The sequence below is a fragment of the Xyrauchen texanus genome, chromosome 19 (assembly GCF_025860055.1).
Source record: "Xyrauchen texanus isolate HMW12.3.18 chromosome 19, RBS_HiC_50CHRs, whole genome shotgun sequence".
In the NCBI taxonomy this organism is placed as follows: domain Eukaryota; kingdom Metazoa; phylum Chordata; class Actinopteri; order Cypriniformes; family Catostomidae; genus Xyrauchen; species Xyrauchen texanus.
This window is the reverse complement of record NC_068294.1, coordinates 29,583,993-29,609,940: the sequence shown is the minus strand read 5'-3', so window position 1 is coordinate 29,609,940 and position 25,948 is coordinate 29,583,993. Positions and strand designations below refer to the sequence as shown.

At 36.7% G+C, this 25,948-nt stretch overlaps 1 pseudogene; it reads left to right on the top strand.

Annotated features, from left to right (window-relative positions):
- The window catches only part of LOC127659799 (protein FAM149A-like), a 40,451-nt pseudogene that overhangs the window by 12,193 nt on the left and 2,310 nt on the right, over nucleotides 1-25,948 (top strand).

The following is a 25,948-nucleotide window of genomic DNA, read 5'->3' as shown; positions in this document are numbered from 1 at the left end:
CAATCAGTTACTTTTTATTTATTTACTATTACTTTTACTCTTATTACATTATTTTACTTTTGTGGCTTTGATCAATTCAGTATTTCTTGCGACTGGGTCAATGACAAAATAGATTGTCCTAGGTGATTAAAAAAAAAAAATAGATATCTTACATTTTTTTTAAAGTTCATAGAAATGTATTCTTTGTGTCCAAATTGTTTTAATAAAATAAAAAAATAAAAACATGTATAGCATTTCTACAAAAAAAAAAAAGTAAAAAGGATTCAATTAATTTAAAATATGTTGTTGTAACCATCAAGCCAAAGGTATCTTGCATCTTGAATACATGAAAGTGTATACAACTTAATCATTAATTTAAAAAGTTTTCAAACACATTCAAGGTAAAAAAATATATTATTTTAGAAATATCATGAATTTTGAGTAAAAATGTCAAAATATTCTTGAAACTTCACACAGGTCTAAAGGGGTCCTCTCTATTTTATGGTTTTTGTCAAAAAAAAATAAAATAAATAGTACTCACAGTACATGTTGGTTACACCACATGATTTTGATGTGGTGGACAAAAGTTTTACAAATATTAATCCTTTTTTAAAACTATTTTCAGCTGTTGAAAAAAAAAAATCAGCTTTTAATGAGACTTTGATTCTTTTATTTTATTTTTCTCTGCGGACGGTTACACCACATGTTATTTTTTTAGTTTAAGACCCAGAAATAAATATCAAAATTACGTTAAACTCAGAAATAAATAATAATAATAATAATAATAATATTAATAATAATAAACACGTTCATCACAGAAGATGTTTATTCAAGTAATAATTTTGTGTGAATTCCATTTTTTTTATGATTTTTTTATTTTTTAAATGAGCATCTTGTCACTGACCTGACCTCACTTACATACCAACAGATGCAACATGCATTAACAAGATGTCTAGTTTTACTGAAACTTCAGAACATAATAAACTTTACTTAAGCTCTAGTTCATCAAGTACATGCAATACTAGCCGTAATGTACCTAAACTTTGATAAAAGAGAAAGATATTACAAACCAACACCCTGAAATTCACTTACAAATATAGCAAGTTAAACTACTTGCAGTTCAAGTTTTTATTTAGTAATTTGATATTCTGTTCCACTGACTCTGAGAGATAATTATTTTGAAAATGCCTGATGGGAATCTACAGATTTGATGTGTTAGGTCTGATGTTATTTGAAGCTTCTCCTTGGAATGGCGTAATATTTGACAAGCTCGTACCTAAGTGAAATCACTGTCCCTTTGTGCTTGCTGCTAAAAGGCAGACAAGAGAAAGAATCCTTGTTAGTCAGCTGAGCCCTTCTGCAGCCATGCTGCTCATGCATGTTTCATTAGGCGCTGTTGGGCAACCTGCTGAAATTATTTGCTGTTTGCCTTGTGAAAGATATATGAGCCGTTACTGATGCTGGGCTTCCTCTTTGACCTCTACCAACCGTTGAAGCCCTCACCCTGGACTAATTAGTTTTTCCCCCTTTCTTTTGGCTACATCTTGTGTAGCTGCGGTGTCAGTTTGTGTTCAAGTGTGCACAAACAGTTTTTCACCTCTGCCCTCCCCACTTTTCTTTTTATCAGCTTTCTTTGTGGTTTATGTTTGATTTGTTTTCTTATTTTCATTCACTATTGCAATGGCTGTCTTCTACAGGAATCGTGTTGTCTTCTTAAAGAGTTAGTTCACCCAAAAATGAAAATGATCCCGTAATTTACTCACCCTCAAGCCATCCTGTAAATTACTTTCTTCTTTCTGCCAAACGCAATCTGAGTTTATTAAAAAATATCCTGACTCTTCCAAGCTTTATAATGGGAGTGTATGGTACTTTAGATTTTGAAGCCCAAAAAAGCGCATCCATCCATCAAAAAAGTAATCCATATGGGTCAAGGGGGTTAATAATGGCCTTCTGAAGCAAAGCGATGTGTTTTGTAAGAAAAATATCCATATTTATAACTTTATAAAATTATAATCACTGCCTTCCTCTATCCTCTGCACTTCCACGTTCATCACTTCTCACCAGAGCTTACACTACGCCTATGTCATACGGCGGAACGCGATTCTCTCGTGAACGCATGGACGGCTGTTACTGAAAGCCAGATATTATAGTTTATAAAGTTATAAATGTGGATATTTTTCATACAAAATACATTTCTTCAGTTCAGAAGGCCTTTATTAACCCCCTGGGGCTTACTTTTATGGGCTTCAAAATCTAAGGTACCATTCACTCTCATTAGAAAGCTTAAAAGAGCCAGGATATTTTTTTAATATAACTCAGATTGTGTTTGGCTGAAAGAAAAAGTAATATACACCTAGGATGGCTTGAGGGTGAGTCAATTATGGGATAATTGTAATTTTTCATTGAACTAACCCTTTAATCTGCACTGTAGAAATGATGTATTATTTTTTTATTTTATTGCTTAATGTGGTAGCAGATTAATTCTGATTATTTTATCTAAAATTATTTCAATTATATTACATTAGGTTTCTCAAACAAAAGTTAATTTAAAACCAGGTCAATTGGGCCTGCATATTTTCACATTAAATGTAGCATAGTTTGACCAGGGACTGGAGTTACTAGCTTGTGCATCCCTTGGTGCATCCTGTATGCCTACAGTATTGGCCACAAACAGTATAAACATACACCACCATTACAAGCACAAGCCAAAAAGCCTTCCTTTCAAAGGGAGGAGCTTACCTAATTATTTGTGTCATCCTTCCACTTCCTAACTTTTTTTTTTATCATCAATTGTTTTTATATTTAGGCTACTGGATATTCTTAGAAATATTTAAATGTTATGTTTGTCTTATTATTGGAACGTCTTCTTATCTAAAGGGTTTTAAAGAATGTCCCCCATATGGACATAGAGCAATTAAAAAAAAGAAATTGGGGAAAAGGCATGCATTACAAGTGACTGGCTGTCACTCAGGGGAGGGTGGGGAGATATCTGGCACCTGTGCTGTGCCACTGTAGTGTGTCTAAACACCATCTTGATGGGGCACAAAGGAACAGATCCAAGAAGCCTCTGTTAGGGCCCAAGGCAGAGAGGGATTTTCATATGGACCTGTGGAGGAAAACATACAATTACAAATTGCTCTTGGCTGATCTGAGAATATGAATGTTGCTGTCTTTATTTTTTATTTTTTTGAGCTGTTGGGCTTAGAAATGCATTTATGGATGAGGACAATGCTAAGAAATGCTCTCTGTCCTGACTGCCATAACAGGGCACCATAGATAAGGGTATTTTGTGCATGGTGCACTGGGATTTGGTTGGGCATCATGTTTGGCCACCCTGCCTCCTGTGCTTGCTCACTATACTAGCTACAAGACAAAGTACTGGGACATAGATGCTGGACTTATTGTGATTGGGTATGTTATTTGTACAGTTATGGTATTTTAAAGCTCCTTTTTTAAGTGATAACTTATGATAATTGATGCTCATGATAATAAACATGATGCATTATTGTAGTTTGACATTCTTTTATTACTTTAGGGAACTAGTGAATAACGCTTCTCACAATCTTACAATTGGCATCGTTGTGAATTATCATTTGATTAAATATTTAGTAATAGGAAAACATTGTTTTTACTAAAGTCACAACCAAGATGTGTTTTATTAACAGGGGTCTTGTGAAATAGGCTACCATTTAATAATGAATAATACTGATGAATCCTAAGAGACCAATAGTGACCTTGAAATTATAAAAATAATGTAAAACCAGCAGCACAAAACAAAGTTTATTTTGTTTCAAATAAATTGACAGTCTCTTGCTACTCTGTTTTACTTTGACTGTTACAGGCATTCTAGCTTCTTTTTGTCTTAGTGATAAATGTGGCACTCCAGCATGACTGTAAATTGTACTTTGATTGGGTACAGTACTGTTTAAATTATTCATGACATAATTGTCAGCTGTATTGGGGCAATTTAAGAAAAAGAGTGAAGCTTGGAGGCAAAAGTATCATGTAACTTATTTTCCCTGCAGGTGGATATGCTTTTCATGACAACAACCAGGGGTGCCATTACATTCCACAAAGTAGTATTGACACATTTTTAAACTGTTTTCACTGTCTGCTGTTCACTTTAAGGTGTTTTTAGGTTTAATGATTCTACTCATCACTTAACTTACTTGTTTTGAACACTTACTTATTTAACATACTAAACATTTACATTTATGCATTTGGCAGACTCTTTTATCCAAAGCGACTTACAGTGCACTTATTACAAGGGACAATCCCCCCAGAGTAACATAGAGTTAAATACCTTGCTCAAGGACACAATGGTGGTGGCTGTGGGGATCAAACCTATAACCTTCTGCTTAACAGTTTAGTGCTTTAGCCCACTACGCCACCACCACTCCGCAACTTACTGACCTGTTCAAACTCTCACTGATGGGTGATGAGATCCTATCTGTCTTCTTTTGCTGCTCATGTCTGTTTACAAAAACACAAATTGCTCAAATATAGTTAGGCTACTATCATGGACCTAACATGTTCACACACTAGGTTGAATGATTCTAATCATCACTTAACTTACTTGTTTTGGACATTTACTTCATCTAACTTACTAAACTATTTACTAACCTGTTCAAACTCTCACTGCTGGGTGATGAGATACCAGCTGTCTCTACTTCTGCTTCTGTCTGTTTGCAAAAACACCACTTACTCATTTGAACCGGACATTTTACTGCACTCATTAAGTTTGATGTTTGTAATTGTCACTTTTAGGGGTGGGCGATATAAGCAAATAATTTACTGTGAAATTCGTAACATTTTGGTTAACCATATATCACAATACACACATTTTTATGGAAACATAGATGAATTTTGAAAGAATCAAGTTCCTTTTTTATGTAAAACAATGTCTAGAGTAGAATGAACATTACATTTATATATTATTTTCACAAAGCGCTTTACACAGTGAACAGGGGACTCTCCTCAAACACCACCAGTGTGCAGCATCCACTTGGATGGTGCAGCAGCAGCCATAGTGCATCAGTATGCTCACCACACACCAGCTATTGGTGGAGAGGAGAGAGTAGAGTTATAGAGCCAATTAATGGATGGAGATTATTAGGAGGCCATGCTTATAAAGGGCCAATGGGGGGAATTTTGCCAGACATCAGGGTTTCACCCCTACACATTACAAGAAGTACCCTGGGATTTTTAATGACCACAGAGAGTCAGGACCTTGGTTTGAAATCTCCTCCAAAGGACAGTGCCTTTTTTTACACTTTAGTGTCCCCATCATTATACTGGGGCATTAGGACCCACACTGACTGCAGGAAGAGCACCCCTAAAACCTCTTCCAGTAGAATTCCGCAAATTATCGCTAAAATTTCACAAACGTCGACACAATATTTTTCCGTTTAACTCTAGAGCATAAAACTCTGTCGATACTTCAGGTGTCACGAAAAACTGGTTTGGAAACACTTTTTGCCTGTGTTAATCATGACGACAAGGTATACATCCTTGAAAGCCAATTTATTATACGTTATTATGGATTGATCTTAACGGCATAGCACAGATCCGATGCTGAAAACATGACACTTCCAGGAGTGCGAACACAAATATTTAGTATCATGCACATCGACAAGTGCACAGAGAACAAATGAATGGCCACTCTTTGCGATTAATTTAATCATGGTAGACATCCATTTATTTATTAAAGTTGCTTTACTACACCATTCAAAATAATAGACCGCAGTCAATGAATTAGCCCACAATACAAAAAACATATAATTTCTGTATACAACAATGTTTTAAATTAAAATAAATACACAATACTAAGAGAAAAACATCAGTGTGCATTTTTGGAACACTAACAGGCTAATTCTATTAAAATATTGTTTAGGTTACTTATGAAAAAATGCCAGCAAAATTCGCTGTATTAAATTAATAAATTACTGCAAAATTTTTATGCAAAAAATTATATTTTTATACCTATAAATGCCTTTTCTTTACACAAACTTAAATTAGCTTTACCCTGTTCTGTTGACAAAAAAATCTGCTGAAATCTGCACTTTTTTTCAAGCCTATCAGAACTATTGGTCCAATGCTGAGTTCACTTTCAGAAAACAAATTTTGAACATTTTCAAAACGTTTAACATTTTAAATCTAACCCTCTTTACCTTGGATCGCATTTGCTGAGCTTCTTCAGAAAATTTAATTTGCATTATGACAATAAAATACATTTTAGATGACAATCAAGTTCAGTTGGTCTTTAAAAGTTGCTGGAGAAATATGTGGGACATAATGCAGTTGTGATGGCAATGCGCCCCCATTACTTGGTGCAGGATGCCAGCTTGAACAGGGCCATGACAATTCGATGACGATAGACGCAACATCAGGACCAATATTACAGTCCTATCAGAAGGGCAACTGTTCCTTTATGATTGCAATTCCTCCTCTTCTGATTGCTTTTATTTGTGAAATTAAATGACAGTAAGCTGGCTAATTTCAATTAATTGTCTCAATGCTCTCCCCATTTTACAAAAATTTCAGAGGAAAAAAATTAGGGACATCTGGGAGGCGAAGTAGTGATAAACACACATTTCTGAATGGAAACGGCTTAAGGGCAGATTTATTTCATGATAAACCAAAACTTTTTTTAGGCATGACGTCATCATAAACAACATCTTTATCGATAAAAGGCCATTTGAATGGAAATTGGCAGAGGATGGCAAATTTCGCAATTTTTTTTACGCATTTCACTTTGTCGATAACAAAATAGCGTGAAAAGTGGATGGAAACTATAGGTTAATGTCTGCTTCTATTTGTAAATTTAAGTAAGTATTCTTTTTAAGCATCTTTAGGTGTCTTCAATCTCCCCATGCTGTATGCTGAGAAAAGTGCACATTTAAATGTAAAATAACGTAAAACCAACTAACAATGGCTACAAATGCACATTCTCTACCAAACAGCGGCACTTTGTGTCACTGTGATATCAAGGATACACTAAAATGTCTTGTAGTTGACACATTGTAATTGGTATATTGCCCACCTCAAGTCACTTAAAATTAATTCTTGACATTATCTTTTAGCCTCCCACATCCCTTGTCAAATCTTTTGAAAAAATAAACTATGCTCTTTTGAGCTGCACGTGTGCGCTTCATGGTAGCTTTGGAAATGGCTCACTACAAATTAGCTAGGTAGCATTATCCACTCCTGCATAGAAAAAAGCTCAAAAGTTAATCAACAGCCAACGTTTACAAGCTAGCAAGCAAATTAAAGACAAAATCAATTTACATAACGCTGAATATGACAATTTACATTTTGTTTAATTACTCCTGACACATTTATGCTGGTTATCAAGTTAAATGTATGTTGGCTACTACACTCAGCCATGCTATACACATTTAAATGTACAGTTAAATTTTAGTCTTTTAGAATAATACAACATTAAAAATTAAATGGTAAAAGTCTGAATTTATCTCCATCCTTGAACCTCTCCAGTCGGGGTTCAAGGCTTTGCATAGTACAGAATCTGCCCTTCTAAAAGTACTAAATGACTACAGACTCTGGGAATGCCATGGCCCTGATCCTCTTAGATCTTAGCTCAGCATTTGATCTGATTGACCACAATATCCTTATTTCACACCTTGAGCATTGTGTTGGTATTCGAGGTACGGGTCTGAATTGTTTCCGGTCATATCTATCAGAAAGAAGCTTCTCTGGTGCAGTGGGCCAGCACACCTCCTCTTTGGCACAGCTTACCTGTGGTGTTCCACAGGGCTCGATCCTCGCTCCAGCCCTATTTTCTTTTTATATGCTTCCTATGGGTGCTATCTTTAACAAATATGGGGTGTCATTTCACTGTTATGCTGACGACACACATATCTACAGTATGTACCTATAAAACGTCATGAAAAACAAGCTCTTGACCCTCTCTTAGCTTATCTGCAGGAACTCAAAACCTGGCTGATAGATAATTCCCTACACCTTAATGAGAGTAAAATAGAAATGATCCTGTTTGGACCAAACAAACTTAAAACAGTGAACATCTCACTTTTCAAGCTAAGAAGAACTTTTCTTTGATAGTTTCCTAAAGTTTGGGAAACACATTTTCAAAGTGCTTAGATCAAGTTTTTTCCACCTATGTCGCCTAGCTAAAACAAAAGCATTTCTATCCAGGAAAAATTTTAAAAGTTGTGATCCATGCTTTTAGTTATTCATGCTTGGATTACTGTAATTCTCTGTACTCTGGCCTGCCCCAATCAGCATTATCATGCATGCAGATGGTCCAAAATGCTGCGGCACGACTTTTAACGGGCATTCGTAAACATGAACACATCACTCCATCCTGATCTCCTTGATCTGGTTGCATCAGATTTCTAATTGATTTTAAGATTTGTCTTTAAATCCTTAAACAATCAGGCACCCCATTATCTCTGTGATTTGGTTCATCCGCATAACCCAAGCATATCACTCAGATTTGGTATCGTGGACTTCTGTCTGTTCCTAGATCCAGGATAAAGCATAGAGGTGATCATGCTTTTTGTATCACTGGCCCCAAACTGTGGAACATTTTACCAGATTATGTCAGGACCGCCCCTTTATATCTGTTCTAAAATTGTTGTTTAAAACATTCTTATTTTACTTAGCTTTTTAATTTACCATAAATCATGGTATTTATTAAATCATTTCCATCAGTCACTTCAACTTTTGATTCCCATGAATTTCTGTACTCAGTGATCTGTTATTGCGTGTAATTACACCAGGCAGCTTATCGTGCATCTTATTTCAGTTCAAAAGTATACCTGATTGTATCACTCCAGCATGTGCTCTGTGAACTGGACAAATTGGCCTTTCTTTCCATTAATTGAATGAACAAATCAAATAAATGCTTATTTTCTTGTATATTGCATTAGAAAAAAGCTGTTCAAAGAACCTGACAAAAGCCTTAGTGCAGTGCCTGCACCATTCACCAGAAGTGTCAACAGGGTCCCAACCAGTGACTTCAGGTAACACTTCATTATTTTAATTTCCACATATTCAGACCATGTTTATATACACTACATGGCCAAAGTGTGTGGATACCTCTTTTTAATTAAGAGGGCTGGAAAAATCTTGAACCACATTGAACACCTTTAGGATGAATTACAGTAGAAATTCTACTGCTACCCAGACTCCATCGGCCAACATCAGCGCCTTCATTGATGCTCTCAGGTTTGGAATAGTGGGATGCCTTCCCAGAGGACTGAAAGATTTTTTTAAATTAAACCTATGGGTGTGTTGTTCGGGTGTCCATAATTTTGAGCATGTAGTGTAAGTACCCAAGGATTTGTGGCCTTTGAAAGAAGAAAACATGTCCTCAGAGTAATATGTAATGACTAATTTCTGCATTGGTAGTATTTCATCATGTGGTCAGTCATCTGCCGGTGACACTACCCCTGTGAGTCACCTTCCTTCCCGCTCCGGCAGCCCAGGCACCTGCCCCGGTCTCTCCACAGAGCACAGCTCCATCTGCTCCTGGAGATATGATGTAATATTCCTCTATGTTATCTATCTTCCAGATGATTTGTAGCCTATTTATCAGTGTTGGGCAAAATTCTGAATTTGAGTGTTGGCTCCCTTTCAATGCATGAATTGGAATTTGAATTAAATTAGCCATGCCCCACAGGTTTTTTAATTGAAATTTGAATTAAAATGATAATAAGAGGGATTCAGTGAATAGTGATCCCCTGTTTTTTGACTTTGATAATTAGAGCATTTTGAGCAAAATTATGTGTTCAATCACCATGGTCCATAAATTAATAATTTAATGATGAATGCATTGATATTAAATCAAATTAAATGTAGGATAATTTGTGGGCTGAATTGGAATTTAAATGCCATTCTCAGTTCAATTCTGAATGATGCCCTGATAATCGAAAACCACTAAAGGCTGTGGTACAGTGATTTTACCATGGGAAAGGGGTGTTTTTAGGGTAACCCTCACCCTTGGTACGTTCATTGTAACACATGGATTCAAATGGCTACTGCTTTTATAAAATGGCAACAACAGTGTATTATTAATACTTAATCTAAATAATACGTAATATTTGTCTAAATAAACAACTCTTAAACCAATTTATATAGTTCATTTCACTAACCTAGGGAAAAACACATTACTCAGCTTGGTGCATTAATACAGAATGTGCTATGCAAGAAGTGCATTCATATACATTTTTCAGCTACTTCAAGCATGGCTCATCCAATCAGAATTCAAATTAGGTAGGTAACAAACACTAGCACACACCCACAACCAATAAGAGATATCTGCTTTAACAAGACATTCCTATTTATTATGTTAAAGACTGTGAGCATGTAAGGGTTTAAACAAAATAACTCCTACCTCATTTTGGAATACATAAGTATACTTATAAGTAACTTGTACTTCTGATGAGTGTGAGGGAGTTCCATTGTCATTAGCTGCTATGTAAATATCCAGTTACTGAGGTAAGTAACTAGAATGAGAAAAGTACCAGAATGTAGTTGTCTGGTGTTCTAATCTGTCACAAAACAACAGTATGTACAGTACAGCAGCACTATATGTTAATATTAATCTAAATCAGAGATGATGATACTCTACTACTTGCTTCTTGTTTTTAAAACTTTTAAAAGGAAAGCGTGACAATGCAGTATCACTCCTGTATTTTAATGACTCTTCCATGTGAACCTATGATCTATGGACTATACATCTGTAAGGAAAGAGAGACTATTCATAGAAAAGAGGGAATACTGAGTTTATTATTTTTCAAAGATGAAACAGCAATGAAAGCTGATGTAATAAAGTTAGTCTGTGAGTACTGAGACTCTGTTGGTTGTACAAAGCTTGTGGATGCATGAGAAGGAGGGGAGAGAGAGGTGTTATATACACAAACAGAGTGGAAGACGTACCTTAAGCTTCAGTGTTTCAATCTCTCATTCAAAGTTACATTAATACATGCTTTCCCAAACACCACTTTAACTACCTGAAACTGTTGAATCTACTGAAAAGCACAGGGAAGCAAAGTCAAATTACACTAGAATTATCTGTGCTCCGAACCAATGTGTTTATGAAAATAATAATGATAAAACTAATAACATATTGCAAGCCTGCAATTGTTACGATGAGCTGGAAGGCAGACGAGGGGCGAGGATCTAATTGCAGAGTTAGATTTATTTGACAGGGTGAAAAACTAAATAGACAAAACCAAAACAAAGGAAACACAACAAAAACACAGAAAACATACAAAGGTTTAACAGACAGGATAAACATCAAAGGGCACGGAAACAAGCATCCATAAACATCAACAATCAACAGGGAAATGGAGAAACAGCAGGGTTTAAATACACAGGAGACATGATGATGACAAACGACGATCAGGTGAGCACAATGACACAGGGCTGGCAGTGATGAGGGCCGGGAATCATGGGAAGTGTAGTTTTACAAAGGGAATAGGAGTTTGAGACAAAGACTAGTGAAACACAGGGCAGACAACAAGGGAATCATGACAGCAATGTAAAGAAGAATTAATTAAGCATTTTTGAGAAGCAAAAGTAACTGGATTATACCGGGAGCCGTCCACACTCAAATAGTTTCTTGTTGCCAGGTGAAACATTTCTAGAATGTGTTAAGGGTTTCAAACATTGGATCATAAGAATTCATGGATTTTGTCTTTGTTTTATTTCCAGAAAATATTATGGATATGTGAATTAAAATAAGAATCATTATTTGACTATACAGTATATTTAATCATTATGAATCCTTAATCAACACTTTTGTACATTTACAGATTTGTAAGAGTGTACTATCTGAGTGTCTACTGTATTTGCACTGAGTGGTTTAGTTTGTGGACTGACTTGTGTGCAGGAGTTTGAGCGGGTGAATACGCAGCGTGTGCATCAGCTCTTTAACTCTGTGGATGAGCTTCTGTACGAGGGGAGAGTCAGCAGCTGTTTTGACTCTCTACAGGAAGAGTGTGAGGAGTGGAATGGACACACACCTCATCTTAGGTACACCTTTGTACAGTTATAGGGGGTCCACAAATCTGAGAGCACTAGTGACAATGCTTCTAATTTGACATTTCTTATTTAACATAAATTTTTCACCAAATGATAACAAATTTAGTGAAAATATACATGAATATCAGACATTCATATTATTTGGTAAGCCCCCTTTTTTATTTATTTTTAATTTTTTTGCTGACATGGACTCCACATCACGATAATCCTTATAATTCCAGCATGATTTGAAAACTTTCCAAAAAGCATCTTGTGTGCTTCAATTTTGTACAAAGAAATTAACAATGTCAGTGTCACAAATGTGTTTATATGATTAGTGACTTAGAATTGTATATATTTCTTATTCATTTATGCCCCTTTCTGTTTATTTCCAGGCTTAAATTTGTTTTTGAATATCAGATTTTCAGTGTGGTCTCAGACTTTTGGATTTAACTATATATTGCAGTCTCAGTATGGCAAGCAAATTTGATTTTTAATCATTCACATGATGAATAATTGACATCAACAATTAAATGTTCAATTGTTAAAATGCTAATTCTTGATATAAAAATCACATCATCACAAGCAGAAATACACTTTCTTGATATCCAAAATTGACTTTCAACTAGTAAAAACTGTAACTCTTCATATCTGTAACTGTATGTTAACTTGTATAATTTCAAAATGATCTGTCTTTTACTCATATTCAAAACGCAAGTACAGATATAAAAATGTAATTTATTAAAAAAAAAATTGCATTTTCATTAGATGTAATTTAATAGCTAATATCAGGAATGGATATTTGTCCTAGTAACAATGTAATGAATGATATAAAAAATTATACTTTATACTAGTAAGAAGTGCATCGCTGATATGTGAAATTGGAATTTCAACTAGTAAGAAATTAATTTGAGATATTTGTAATGGCGCTTTGAATAGAATTAAATGACAGATCATTGTGAAATTCTATTAGGGAAAATTTTATTATTGATATCAACAATGTCCTGCTAATGAAAAAAAGTACATTTTGCTTTCTATAGTCTCAGAGCCTTTGAGCAAAGTGAGATTTGTAAGAGAAATTTGACTGTTCTGTGGCTGACACTGTCTGTTTTTTAAACTTTGCTCAAGTTTCATCTCTGACCACAGAATTTTAGGGAATCAGTTAGAGCCTCCCAAACAGGAGGGTGTTCAGTACATCTGCAGGCGAGAATCCCGTGCCTGAACCTCATTGTTTCCATCTACCTCCTGCCTGGACAAAAGAGAAGACCACAGCGAGTAAGCTCCTCAATGAGTCTCTCAAACCTGTCAGGCAATCCTTCCCATCAGCAACCAGTTAGAATAGCAAAAAATAATAAAATAAAATGTTTCCAATAAATTAATTGTTAAATTGTTTTATTAAAACAGCATTGTAAAAATTCACATTCAGTTTACAGGTAATTAAATTTAAATATATATAAAAAAAAACTATAGTGACAATTTTTCAGTTATTATGTAATAGCATTTAAGTGCCTGCATATTTTAAGGTTCATATACAGTGCATCCAGAAAGTATTGACAGCGCTTCACTTTTTCCACATTTTGTTATGTTACAGCCTTATTCCAAAATGGATTAAATTCATTATTTTCCTCAAAATTCTACAAACAATACCCCATAATGACAACGTGAAAGAAGTTTGTTTGAAATCTTTGCAAATTTGTTAAAAATCACATGTACATAAGTATTCACAGCCTTTGAAATGACACTAAAAATTGAGCTCAGGTGCATCATGTTTGCACTGATCATCCTTGAGATGTTTCTAAAACTTGATTGGAGTCCACCTGTGGTAAGTTCAGTTGATTAACACAGTTGACAGGTTTGTATCGAGGCACATCCACATCTGGGGAAGGGTACAGAAAACTTTCTGCAGCATGAAGGTCCAAACGAGTGGCCTCCATCATCAGTAAATGGAAGAAGTTTGGAACCACCACGACTCTTCTTAGAGCTGGCTGCCCGGCCAAACTGAGTGATCGGGGTAGAATGGCTTTATTCAGGGAGGTGACCAAGAACCCGATGGTCACTTTAACAAAACTCCAGCATTTCTCTGTGGAGAGAAGATAATCTTCCAGAAGAACAACCATCTCTGCAGCACTCCACCAATCAGGCCTGTATGGTAGAGTGGCCAGACGGAAGCCACTCCTCAGTAAACGGCACATGACAGCCTGTCTGGAGTTTCCCAAAAGGCACCTGAAGGACTCTCACACAATGAGAAACAAAGATTGAACTCTTTGGCTTGAATGGCAAGCATCATGTCTCGAGGAAACCAGGCACCTGCTCATCACCTGGTCAATACCATCCCTACAGTGAAGCATGGTGGTGGCAGCATCATGCTGTGGGGATGTTTTTCAGCGGCAGGGACTGGGAGACTAGTCAGGATCGAGGTAAAGATGAATGCAGCAATGTACAGAGACATCCTTGATGAAAACCTGCTCCAGAGCGCTCTGGACCTCAGACTGGGGCAAAGGTTCATCTTCCAACAGGACAACGACCCTAAGCACACAGCCATGATAACAAAGGAGTGGCTACAGGACAACTCTGTGAATGTCCTTGAGTGGCCCAGTCAGAGCCCAGACTTGAACCCGATTGAACATCTCTGGAGAGATCTGAAAATGGCTGTGCACCGACACTCCTCATCCAACCTGATGGAGCTTGAGAGGTCTTGCAAAGAAGAATGGGAGAAACTGCCTCAAAAATAGATGTGCCAAGCTTGTAGCATCATACACAAAAAGACTTGAGGCTGTAATTGGTGCCAAAGGTGCTTCAACAAAGTATTGAGCAAAGGCTGTGAATACTTATGTACATGTGATTTTTATTTTTATTTTTAATAAATTTGCAAAGATTTCAAACAAACTTCTTTCACGATGTGATTATGGGGTATTGTTTGTAGAATTTTGAGGAAAATAATGAATTTAATCCATTTTGGAATAAGGCTGTAACATAACAAAATGTGGAAAAAGTGAAGCACTGTGAATACTTTCCAGATGCACTGTATGTAGCTGATATAACATAAGTATGCAAAGTGACATGAATTATTTACATTTGCTTTATACTTTAAATTGTACAGGTAACCACCATAATAACACAGGTCATGAAATAAAAGGACAGAGTGATCGTCACATGTGACCTAATAGTTTTAAATTACATGTACAATTTAGTTTAACAAAATGTCATGGGTCACACAGTGACATTTTTATATTGTTTATGTTAAAATTCTGAAAAATGTTAGTGTATAAAATAGCATTCCTCCCATTGAAAACCGAGTGTTGTTTAAAATAAGGAAATTGTAGTTGATTTGTTTCTGTGGCAGGGCGGAGGGCAGGGCCGGGTCGTGATCCTACACACCCGGTCCCGTATTAGGCTAATTATGTCTCCGTGAGGTTTAAAGGCTGACTGCAGAGGGCCGTGCGGGAGAGAGAGAGAGTTAGCGGACATGTCCGTCATGTGTGTTTTTGTTGTCTTTTAAGTTTACCATTAAACTATGATTTATATTTTCAAGCCGGTTCTCGCCTCCTCCTTTCCATTGAATACTTTAAAGTTTCTTTTTCATAGTTTATATTTTTAATGAGTGATTGAAAATGCTGGTGTCACTTTAGTTTCCACTTTTAAGTTTAGTTTCCCACTCAGTGAGCCGTGATAGAGGTGCAGTGCAGATGGTCATAAAACACATGTAAAAAAAAAAAAAAAAAGTACAAATAAAAACTATTTGTTTCCAAGCAACTCCCTTTTATTATTTGGTTACTTGCTGTTTATTTCACTCCTTTTGGTATAGGGCTGAAACGATTAGTCTGCGTTATTGACAACGTCGACAATAAAAAATTGTTGACAAAAATGTTTCGTTGTCGAATAATTGTTTGATCTCATTTAACGTAACATGAGATCATATGAAACTAATGATGCCAAGCAAGAGGATCACTGCAGCTCGAGTACATGACTGAGGAGAGGAAGAAAACACAGCTCACAGTGTTTGGCACTCCAAACATTCCAAAAAGCTTAAGGTGATGTAGAAAGCAAAGTATCAGGAAATTATACAAAAATACACCCCAGCGTTATGTCTTTAATGCATCCTTTATTAAAGTCCAAATAATAAGGAGGCAGGTCATGTTATTAAGTACAAACTCCAAAACTGGCATTTCTGTGTGCTGTCAGCGCCTCTACTATGAGTCACGTGAAGCGACATGATCTAAGGGAGAGAGATTGAAACTGCATCCCGGCTGATGCTCACTTTGGCGAGGGGACGTTCGTAACCTTGCACGCTTGATGCGGCTAAATTATAATGTGGTGGCTCGCAAAGAAGTTAATCATAATAAATATGTGACGCTGTGTGTAATGTATCTTATCCTGAAAAACATCTGCAATACGCAGCTCTATTAAGAAGAGAGGGTTAGTTTTTTTGTGAGTTATAGATGGATAGAAGTGAACAAAAAGGTGAGAGAGGGTAGTCTTCACCCATTATACCCTCACTGCACCAAATGTGTTTTTGATTTGTTGCTATTTTGGCTTGTTTTCCAATATAAATATCTAAAACTCCTTTAAAACAACGTATATTTACTTTTTGAGCTATACTGCAGAAGTCATTTTTTTATCTGAGAATGTTGAATATAATATTAAACATAAAAAAATCCTCAAAACAAGATGCATTTACCTAAAAAGCAACATATAAGATATTTTTAGACTTGCTTTTTAGAGAATATATATTGAATACAGTATAATAGGGGCAGGGGCACATTGGCCATATGGATAAACAGATTTTTTCTGTTTGGCCGTCCACGAAACGGGCCGAATTGGTGGCAATAAGCTGAACCGGCTGTGACTGACTGAAGAGGGCCTCAAAACAGTGCTATGATATGCCGAAGGGGCCCACAATATGCAGAAAAGGACAGCGACACATTTCACAACCCCCCCACCCCATCTGTATTTGAATCTGTACATATGACTGTTCAGAATTATCTGTCTCTGTATTCGGACAGAACAGGGTGTGGGCATGACTTAAACCGGAAGTAGGTCAAAACTAAATGAAATGCCCATTTGTAAATGTTACTCTCACATTTACAGTTCCTTTTAATAAAATATGACTTGTATATACATTTTCATAACAATAGCCTAATAAGAATATTATTAGCAGTATTATTATCATTATACAATTATTATTGTAAAAAGTATTAAATTTATTCTTTATTCTAGATTAAGCTGAATTTGTAGGCTACATTTGTCAGAAAGTGAGACAAAGAGACCCAAGAGCAGAGGAACAGTTCAAATAATTTATTTACAATAAATTGTAACTTCAACTGGGCTGGTGAAGAGTGGAGAACCTGGCACCAGCTTCTTTAAGCAGGAGATGGGTGTTTATTGATGGTATAGTAGGACGTGCATCTGAACTGACCGCGGAACAAACAACCGACCTGATGGGCACGTAGCAGGAGATGCAGCATTTTGTAGTGCAGCGCGGACATTAGCCTCCACCTCTCAGGATACCATGCCCACCACTTGAGTGGCCATGGTATCCTAGTGTCCAACAAGCCTGTCTAGAGATAAGATGTTTGCCGCTACAAATGTATTCTAGGGTCTTATGATCAGTCCAGACCACGAAAAGTACCCCCGAACCCTCTAACCAATGACACCTCTCGCCAGCAGGACAGCCAGCAATTCTGTTACTGACTTCATTGTTCTGTTCTGCTGGAGAAAAAAAAAAGTGCCCTCATGTCATGATATGTCAATGGTACTCTGGTTCATCCTGCAATGAAACACCAGACTGGACAGGGGAGACAGCAAAGATAAGACTCCAAGCAAGAACAGTGCTGGTTGACCAGTCTATGTTTGGGTTGTGCATTACCAACAAAGGATGCCCCAATACTACTGGTGCCGATGGAGTTTGGATCAGGTAAAAGGACAACTGCTCTGTATGATTTCCAGAGACAAAAGTGACTGGCTTGGTGGACTGTGTGACAACGGTCCAGGGCATGTCACTGAGGGTGTGGGCAGTGATAGGTTCATCCAACTGGACCATAGGAACCCGACTTGTCTTTGGAATGGCGATGTCAAAAAAAGTTCCCTTCGGCTCCAGAAACCACCAATGCAGAGCCCGTGTGACTAGTTGATCCATACCTTCAGCCGGGCCGGGAGAAGTGTGCATAATCCGGGGGCTTTGTCTAATGGTGTTGCGCTCGCCAGAAACCCCCTGCCTACTGAGGAGTGGTGTCTTTTTACTGGACAGGAAGTGGAGAAATGACCAGACCAGACACAATGAAAGCATAATCCTTGAACAAGGTGACTGGGTAGGATGGCAAGCTGCCGGGTAGGTGGAGAGCGGTGGTGACGGCTGGATGTCATCGGAAAGCCCATGTAGAAACCGGTCCCACATGGTGTGATCGTTCCACTCAGAAGAAGTAGCTAGTGTGTGGAACTCGATAGCATAATCTGCAACTTGCCAATATCCCTGAGACAGTCCAAATAAAACCCTCACCGCCTCCCGACCTTGATCCGTGCAATCGAACACTCGGCGGAACTCCGTGGAGAATGCATGAAATGATGCGCAACTGGGATGTCTGTTGTCCCACATGGCAGTCCCCCATTCACTGGCCCTTCTGGTGAGGAGTGTGATAATGCAAGGCACCTTCATTGTCTGATGGGAAAGCAGAGGGCTGTAATGTGAAGAACAAGGAATATTGTGAAAGGAATGTACTGCAGGATCCCGCCTCACCTGAGAACGGGGTTGGAGGATAGATCCAAGCCTCTGAGCATCCAGAAATGTGGGGAACCACCGGAGCCGGTGAGGGTGCTTACTGAGTGAGACCAGCATCAGGAGGTTGGCAGAGTTGTTGAACGACAGAGGTGAGCTCAGTGAGCTGTGACGCCATCATCTCCAGAGCCCGGTCAGAGATGGATAACCAAAGAGATACACGAGATAGGACTTACTAGGCAGAGAGTGTGAGCTAAGTTACTTCACACCAAACAGAAATCTAGCAAAGATACTGACACAATGAAGGGATTAAGTAGGCAGTGAATCAGCAGAGAACCAGGTGCACCTAGCATGCTAATTAGTGGCATGATCAGCCTTTCCCTGGGAACAATCTGTGTTCCCATGGAAATACTGATCATGCATGCCGGCAGCACCTGAGACACATAAGGGAGAGAAATAACAGAACAAACCGATGAATTCACCAGAACCATAACAACATTAACTGTGGAATATGTTGTTAACTGTGGTTTCTCTTGGTATTTCTGATATTAATATCTGCATGAAACAGAATTTTCATTTGTCTGTACATGTATAGCAACATTATTCTGGAGGCAGGAGGTGTCATGGAAAATGTGAAATGTCAAGCAGAGAATTTGCAGCGAATAATAAATACAAATTCAAACATTAAAAGAAATGAAAATAAAGTCAATATAGCCTACAAATTTTATCACGATTTTTTTAAGACAGGACACCATTATTTATTTAAATAATAATAATAAAAAGAAGAATAAGAATGTTACATTTATATAGCAGCTTTCCAGATTTCAAGAACACTTAACATTCTCAAATTTAGCACCGTTTTAAAGAAGAAGAAGAAAAAGACAGAGTATGTTTCAGTTTCTTAATTTTACATAAAGAGGAATATTCCTAATAGATGGATAGGCTACTCTATTGAGGTGGTAAGAATTTACTTATTGGAATCAAGTCTTAACCAGGTAATTACCTTAGCTGATGTGTCTATAAATGTTGTTAACTTTAAGAGACGGATAGACAAGCTCCGACGTGAAATCATCACTTCTGGTCAGTAATTTAACATTGCGCTCAGGTTTAGGCTACAAATAAATATGTGGGAATCACTTGTGGATCTGTGATACATTAACATAGACATTTCAAGAAGTGAAAAATGTATATGACAAGCTCCAGATGCACACAATTAACAGCGACATCAAACTGAGTCGAGACCACGCCCATCCGATCTGAAAAATCAAGGTGCACATTTCCATTCATAAGGTTTACAATTTAGAAATATTGGCTGCACAGAGTCATAAATTAGGTGTCATTTTGGATGTTTATTTAAAATGTCACTTCATCCATGTACTTCTTGTATAATCAGTCATACAAATATTTTTTAAATTATTCAGATTAATCAGTTATTCCTTTTTAAGTCAGTATTCGTGCCTTTTCGAATAAGGCATTTGGCTTCAGGCACATCCCGAGAATATAAGTATATTTTCACTTAACTGTGCTGGCAAGTGAAAACAAGTGAAAAATATACTTATATATAAAATACACTTATATTCAAAATACATTCTCTGAAAGCTTGTCTAAATATCTTATAGTATGTTGCTTCTCAAGTAAGTGTATCTTGTTTTGAGGATTTTAGATATTTGTAAATGGAAAACAAGACAAAACTCTTGATAACAATATAATTTTTTGTAGTGAATTTTTTACTGAATTAAACTTAATGTATTTTTTTCGATAAATTCAGTGAATGTCATTTATTTAAAATGATTTTGTCTTCTTTATTGTTAATAAGCACTTTTAATACAAGTTGGGGCACAAGCTGAATAGTCAGTTAAGAGCTAATGATTAATCATTGCAATAATTGCCTGAATAGTCGAATAATTGTTCAAATAATCGTAAGATTAATTGATTATCGAAATAATCGTTAGTTGCAGTCCTATTTTGGTACAATATGAAAGACTTCAGCATCAAGATATGTTTCATAAATTAAATAATTGTTCTTTAAAAATCCCTCAATATTATATATAGACTAATGTATTAAGGTGTTGTTTAAATTCTGGAGTTACTCCTGAACTTTTAAGGTCAGTCTTATCTTACAAATAAATGTTAGGGGTGCTTTATCTCTTGATTAATTGACTCTCTCTATTGTTTGGTTTCTGGGCTTGCTCTTTCTTTTTGCTTGACTGCACTTATCTATTGTTTTGAAATATGCACTGAAGCCTATCATACATTATACATTTGATATAATACATAAAAACAAACCTCAAGGATGAAACCTCTCACCTGATTAAAAAATATGTTATTTGGAGCTATGAGAATACTGAACATACCCACAAGCAATGCATTTATCAGTCTGGTCTGGCTATGGCAGGAATTTGCTTTTTTCATCTCCCTCTCCTCTCTGTGCCTGCAGGCTGTATGTAGAAGGCCACAGTCTGGCCCTAGGCCTTTGGTCTGAACCGTCTGTCCTCAGCTCCAGCTCTCCACTGCCTGAGGATTCACTCTACCTCACTGAGGAAGAGGAGGTGTATGAGGCAGAGGGCAATATAGAGGAGTTTCTGGCGTATGATGGAAAAGAAATGTAGGTCACGAGTTGTCTTTTGCACAATCTACATAACCTTCCATTGGTATTGCATCAAAACTGGTATTCTTGCAGTAAATTACCAGATTCAAGCTCATTAATATCTATTTATATAATCTATTTATTATATAAAGAAAAAGCAGTTTACCTTTGTTTTCATGTGCAGAACATTGATATTCACTCATTTGGTAATTTCCTCACATTCACATTTCATTAAACAGAAAAATCCTTCAGTAGCTGGACATCTTAACTGTACAAATGTTAAACAGTAAAACAGTAGTTCTCAACTGGTTTACCTTGAGGACCCAGATTTTACATTTAACATCAAATGGTGACCCAATTAAGTATTACAACTGTTTATTGTACAAACGAAAATGTCCTTTTGAAATGTGTTTAAATATTAAAATGTTTTAATTTGATGGTTTCATGCTCTTGGTAGCCAAAAATTCACTGCACAAAACGCTGTGTTCTGTGCAAACCATGTTTATCCTTGTTGCCAGAGAATCCATATTTTCTATAATGCCCATGTCGATGTTGGCATCGGCCGTATTTGGCTCATGTCTGAGCCTGTCACTTCTAGCAGGTGAACTTATGCACTGCAAAACATGATAAAAAAGTGTTTTTGTCTTGTTTTCCTGACAAATTATCTAAACTTTCTTAAAACATGATTTATTTACTTGTCAAGCAAAATGGGATAAGATATTAAGTCTTGTTTTAAGATAAATCTGACTAAATTTAGTGAACTTTAGACTCAAAACAAGAAAATAAATTTGCCAATGGGGTAAGCAAAATAAACTTTTTTTTTTTTTCTTGTTACTGCAGCATTTGATTGGAAGTACAGCCTTTGATGCGAACAACAAAATATATGGGAAGCATTTTCATCTCTCTTTTAAAAGTTGATAAGCCTATATTTTTTACTATCCAACGTATGTACACAATTATATGATTAGCTGTGTTTTATTATTTGAATTTAGAATTATTTTTTCTCTGTTGTCCGCAACCCAATCAGAACAGAGCTGCAACCTATTTTTGGGTTGTAACCAGTGTTGGGTAAGTTACTAAAAAGTAACTAAAAAGTAAATCTACAACAAATGACTAATTAATTATATAAAAAGTACTCACATTTCTAATTAATTTGCTTTTAAATTACTTTCTAAAACATTTCATAGAATTCAAAATAATGTCTATAGTTCAATAGTTCAAATCTGATTACTAGAACTTAAAAGGTAAAGTGTTCCGCTACTTTTCTTTTTTACCAAAAAGTAATCAGATTACAGTAACAAATTGCTTGGTCATTATCTTACACTCAACACTGGTTATGACCAACCATTTGAGAACCACTTCTCTATAAATCCTCTTTCCTGTAGTTTTATTAGTTGTAAATTGTTATTAATCAACTGGTTGGGTGGTCAATCTGTATGGCATGTTTGTTTTTGTTAAACAGATTGTTTGAAGAGAATATGAGTATATTGTAACTCTTGCATTATTCCATTAACCGTAGGGAGGATGAGGAGGTGGATCAGAGGAAGTCCTCATACGTGGTTCCCAAGTGTGGAGTTCCGCCAGTGTCCCCCCAAGCATGCATCCGTGACGCAGTTGCAGATGAGCTGTTTGATGACATATGGAGGGTGGTGGTGTGTCTTCTGGAGGAGCTCTTACACAAGTACTGGGAGAAACAACTCCCAGGTTTGTCTGCATTACTTAAACCAATAAAACCATTCATATTTATCAAAGCTCAATAGGCCCTTTCATTTATATTATAATAAATGTATTTGGGATTGAGTCCATCTATACTTACTGAGCACTTTATTAGGAACATTTGTACTCTTTATTTATTAATGAGATTATCTAATCAGCCAAACATGTGGCGGCAGTGCAATGCAGAAACGGTTCAGGAGCTTCAGTTAATGTTCACATCAACCATCAGAATGGGAAAAAACATGATCTCAGTGATTTCAACCATGGCTTGATTGTTGGTGCTTGACCGGCTGATTTGAGTATTTCTGTAACTGATGATCTCCTGGGATTTTCATGCAGAACAGCCTCTTGAATTTACTGGTGGCAAAAAAACATCCAGTGAGCGGCAGATAACTCAGTTAACCACTCTATACAATTGTAATGAGCAGAATAGCATCTCAGAATACACTACACATCGAACCTTGAGGTGGATGGGCTACAACAGCAGAAGACCACATCGGGCACTTTATTAGGACTATAGTGAGTGTATATATACTATTGTACTTATATAAATGGTCAAAATAAAGTTTAATTAGATATACCAATTTAAAATTTCAGCCTTTCTCTTTTAGAAAAACAAACCAAAAATTATTGCTGATAATTGATGAAAATTATTATCATCGTACAATCAGAGGACAGAACCAATTTTTCATCCAATCAAATGCTCTCTACAGTGAGATTGTGTCCACTTGAGACCAACTAGAAATTGCATTTCTAATGAAATAAAATACATTTAATTTGTTTTTCAATGTAAACATGCTCTAGGCAGACATCTTTGAACCTTACTTTGTGTCTTGCTGTTTTTTATGGCATTATTGAGTATCATATGAAATTCAGAGTTGTTAATTTGCCAGCAGTGAAGTGCGCTGTTGGAGAATTCCTTTGATATCTAAAGCTCTTTTGGCATCAGATGAAGCGATGCAGAGGAGAACTTTGGAGAGCTCCAGTGAAGAACCTTCCTCTCAGCTCCCTGTTAAAGGACATCACAATCTGTTGTCCAGGGGTTCCAGTAGTAGAACCACAATCCTGTCAACCTGCAGCAACAATGTATGGGTGACAACCTCAAACATGTTATAAACTTTGTTATAAAGATAAAGACCTGTCTGTTTCTTTGTTTCCATATTACGAATTTGCCACTTAATTTCTTCTTTAAGGACTCAAGTGCCTTGAAGATCAATTTAAATGGTGTAATGACAATCCAAGCAAAGCCACTGCAACAGAGACATCAGGGATTTGGTGAGAAAGCCCTGTAAGTCTGCTGGATTTTGGAAAGTTTTGTCTGACCTTTTTGTGCTGCTATGACAGATATTTCTACATAACAACAACCAATGATATGTGAGCAGTGCATATACTTGCGTAGTTGATGGCCAATAACATTATTTGTTTTGTTTTTCTCAAGATATTAGTGCTTATTTAATGAGGAAAATAATTAAAAGGTATTTTGATTACGGATAAATCAGCATGAAAACAAATTAACTTGATCTGTTTTTTGATCCTTTTAAGATATGACACAGATTATGAAGCAAGCATGTTGATGTGTGTGAAGACCCAGGCTCTGAGAGGGTTTGGAATCCTCACACAAAAACCCGCAGCCCAGCGCAGGCTCCCCAGACTCAGTGGCAGAGTTCGGTTGTACCATAGCCTCACAGGAAATGGAAGCCAACTCCTACGAGGAACAAGACTGTGAGATATAACGCAGCAATCATGACATGCATAGCTTACACTAACAAATTTATTTGGCTGCTTGTTTAATTCAGTTAATTAAAATAAGCTAATGTAACACATTTCTTGAATTCATTTGTTTTGAGACAAATTGTATGGTGTTCATTGGCCATAAACCCATGTATGAAAATCCAGACCTAGACCAACACAAATAAGCTGGAAATTGATTTGGGCCCTTTTTTTTATCTTAGAATTCAATTTAATGTTCTATGCCAGAAAAATTACCAATAGCCAATGTTTGCTATAAAAAAATACATTATTCCAATTAAGTTCACTGTTTCATATCCTATTAGGTTTTACAAAATGAATGTGATACAAGAGTTTTGATTGCGGCAACTTCTTTTATCATGATGCAACTATTTCAAAATATGTGGCTGCAGATTATTCAATGCAAGGTCTTCTGGGGTCCTGTTAATAACAGGCAAAGGTCTTTTTTTGAAATGCAGGCTCCTTTAAAAAACGCTTGTTAAATTGGTCCCCGAAGCTGCATTGCACCTAATTAATTGTAACACTTTTAACCTTGTCTTCACTTGGAAAAACCACAAAAGTAGCCCTGAGCTCCTGCAGTGGTATCAGGCATGAGTAAACAAGTGGACTGCTAATTAGCGTGAGTGTGTGTGTTCTTGGATCTGTTTCTTGCAGATCCACTGTGAATGAGAGCCTGCCCTCTCCACCTGTGAGTGCCATTCAGAACCACAGGCTTCCTCACATTCACTCCGAGTCTCCAGAGCAGGTGATCTGCATGCCTGTTTCCAGGCTTGTGCAGGTAACAATCCACTGTTCAGTTGACCATTGATCTGCCTTATCTTGCTGGATTTATATTTTTAATGCCACACTGCAGGTCATTGCAGTTCTTTAATTTGGAAAAAATGTAAAACTCTTTTGGTTTTAACATTCGCCACAATCCTAATGTCAACTAGGAGAAACAGAATCTAGGTTAGTCTTACCGACTTTGCCCTAGGTTGGTAAAGGTTTTAAGCCCCGGCTCTCCCATAGACCAATCAACAGCCTATCTTTAAATCCACTGGGACAAATGGGTTTCAGCATCATTCGACACACAAACAGCTAGCTGTCCAGACTTTGAACTCTGTAAACAGAGAAAGGGACTATTGTCTGCATAGTCTGGTCAACATGACATTGGAAATAGTAAGCATAGTTGCCATTTGCTTGTTTACATACTTCAGTGG